Genomic DNA, 3,436 nt, shown 5'->3' with positions numbered 1-3,436 from the left:
TGCGATACATATGTCTATCAAAGAAGATATGCTTGGAAAATCTCTTATATGTCGAGAACGGCTGAACTGATTTCGACAGTTCTCATTAATTCAGAATGGCCTCTTGGCTGGAAAGAAAAAACGTCTAAAAAAATCGCATAAAAATATCTCTCTAAAGATGAAAATATTGATTTTCTAAAATTTTCTCATATTTTTTCAATTTTGTCATATTTTTGGCATATTTTCATTTTGAATTAAACATTTGGTAATATTTCTACAGCTAACAAAACTAAGTTGTTAGGATATCAGGATATCATATACAGATCGCATTTATGGCCCGATACTTACGAAATTTTGCATGGGGATAAGATGAGGGTCAGAATAGAAGCCTACTCTTTTTGGAGATGATCGCCATATATTTAGGGGTTGAAATGGACCAAAAAACTGCAAAATTGTCGGCAGGTCGTAATTATCGCCCGATCATCGCGCACATTTGAAAGGGGGTTACCGGACATTGCAAAAGCCAAGCAGTTTTGGATGGCCATCCAAAAATATTCAATGTGTGAAATAGTTTGCCAACTTTTGTAGACGAAATACGAAAATGTCGATTCCAGTGACTTTTTGGAGAATTCACATATACAGGAAAGACGCACTTCTGACTATTTCGTTAACGCTGATTTCGTTGAAGAATATAGTCAAATGTCTGTACCTCATATAGATGCGTTTCAGTCAAAAACCAATAATAAATGTTAATCTTTTGCCACTTCTAGGAGATTATAGATCTTTGAGAAATATTGGTTCCAGATCTAGGAAGACCATTTAAGTGCAACATCTACCAATAAATTGGAAATGAGCAAATTAGTTTAAGTTGCTATTATTCGAAAATTAGAGAACGAAACCTGATGGTTTTCTTTTATAATTTGTCACAATATCTTGTGGAATTCTTTCGAGTATCTCGCCTATATAAACTGTATCGTTTATTATAGTGTTGTAGGGTATTCAACGGTCGGCCCCGCTCGACTGTAGCCTTTGCTTACTTGTTTTATATTAACATGGTCCTGTCATGAACTGTTATCTTGATAGTATAGACGCAAACCATTTACTCAAAATGCATTTTGTCTAGTCTTTACCATTGTAGGTCTTTGCTACATAATGGTTATGTCCAAATCTATTTTGGAAGATTTCGCTTTTGAAATTGTGTCATAGACCTTTTTGACTAGGGACATTTGCTCAATACTTACGCAAACCGTCGTCCTTTTAGTTACAGTTAAATATAATCCGATGGTCATCCAAAATGCTACACTTCTTCCCTGTCCTTTACTCTGTTCTCATGCAAAATTTCGTGTCGATAGGTTTCAATTGTGTGATAAGGAAAATTTGGTACATTTGAACCCCTAAATATTTTTCGATCATCTCCAAATATGTCTGAATTTAGACCCATCTATATGATTTGCTTGTCTATGATATTATATCCAAATATCATCATCATTTCGACAACGAAATCAGCACAGAAAGTATTTTGGATATTGTCTGTAAGTTATTTTCAACGTCTCGGTAAAATGTATTTTTTTTTTTCTCACAAAAGTGGTGGTCCATTCTTCCCGCTGTCCTAAACTCTAACTTCATGCGAGATTTCGTGATCTTTGGTTTCTATTTGTGACTTTTATAACGGTAAAATGTAATTTTTTTCTCACAAAAGTAGTGGTCCATTCTACCCGCTGTCCTAAACTCTAACTTCATACGAGATTTCGTGACCTTTGGTTTCTATTTGTGACCTTTATAACGGCTGCAAAATCAGAAATTTTTTTTAGTTGTTGGTCCATTTAAACCCTAAATATATTGCGGGCATCTTTGAAAACAATAGGCTCAGCCATTCTGAGCCTAAAAGTACCCTTATGACAATTTTCGTAACGATCGGACGATAATTGCAATCTGTATATAATAACCCCAACCTGTGTTGTAAGGTGAAAAAATATTACGAAATGTACACTTGAATATTATAAGTCAAATTGAAAAAATCGCAAGCGATAAAAAATATGAAAAAATGAAAAAATGTCACAAAATACTACAAAATCTATATAAACATCATTATTGGTATCTTTTTATGGAATTTTTTTAGATTTTATACTTTTATGCCAAGGGGGCATTCTGAATTGACAAAGTTTTTCAAAATCGCTCCAGCCAATCTGGAGATATAAACATTCTAGCTAGCATCCCCTTCCATTGTATATATACATTGTATATATTTCGCTATAAACATCCGATATATTAACTATCGGCATCGACGTAACGGTCAGAATTGACCTGCTTGTCTGTTTGTGATTTCGTCGGGATTAAAAATATTCGCGGTTTAATGAAAAATTTGACTTTTATTTATCACAAATGCTATGGTCTATTTCAACCACTAAATGTTACCCAATGACCATCAAAATTGCAAGGCTTCTCCCAGCCCAAAACTCTAGCCCCATGCTAACTTTCGCTTCGATTGGTCTATAATTGTGACCTGTAGAGCAACTGCAAAATCAGGAAATGTTTCAGTTTTTGGTCCACTTCAACCCCTAAATATTATGCGATCATCACCAAAAGAAATAGGGTTCTATTCTGACATTAACCCCACCTCCATTTTCAATTTCGTGAGGATCGGACCATACTTGCGAGCTTTAGAGTGATTACAAATTAACATGGACAGACGGACGGACGGACATACATAGCTAGATCGACTCAGCTCGACGAGATAGGAAGATCCATATATACTTTCCTATGTGGGAAATCAATATTTCGTTGTGTTACATAATTTTTGGCCCAATCAAACTTATAATACCCCCAACAAAAATATATTTTAGGTTAAAATAAAATATATTTTTCAGAGGCATGACAATGGTAGAATCAAGTAGGTAAAGTCATGCAAACATATGTTTACAATTTTTTCAAACATTTTTCATTGGGAGATGGGAACCTGTTTTTATGTAGAGAAATGTGACAAGGTAAATTACAGAAAATGCAGATATGGGTATCCTTTTTTGAAATGATTTTACCTTCTTAATTTTACCATGGACATGACATGCTTTTTGTAAATTTAACTGGTAGTTGCTGCATTGTTTTCAAAGTGGTATTTTCATTTTAGTTTTAAAAAAAATAAACAAAGCTGTCATTGCTATATAACCAATATAAAATAAGACAACATGGTAAAGGTTTTAACTGTATTTTATCGGATAGTACATATTTTCACTGCATAAAAACTGGATTCCCATCTCTGATTTGCGTATTTACAATGGATTTATAAATATATATTCTGACAATGAGATGTTGTCAAACGAATAATTTTGATTCTACCATGGACCGTCCATAGACTTTAAATTTGCAACAATTGTTTTTGTTTATTTTACATTTTTCCCACAAATTTTCTATATTGGGGAGACTCACAAAACATGAATGGAATATTGGGTTTTCTCCGCAA

This window comes from Musca domestica, unplaced genomic scaffold (genome assembly GCF_030504385.1).
Source record: "Musca domestica strain aabys unplaced genomic scaffold, Musca_domestica.polishedcontigs.V.1.1 17, whole genome shotgun sequence".
In the NCBI taxonomy this organism is placed as follows: Eukaryota; Metazoa; Arthropoda; class Insecta; order Diptera; family Muscidae; genus Musca; species Musca domestica.
Note: the sequence above shows the minus strand (reverse complement) of the source record.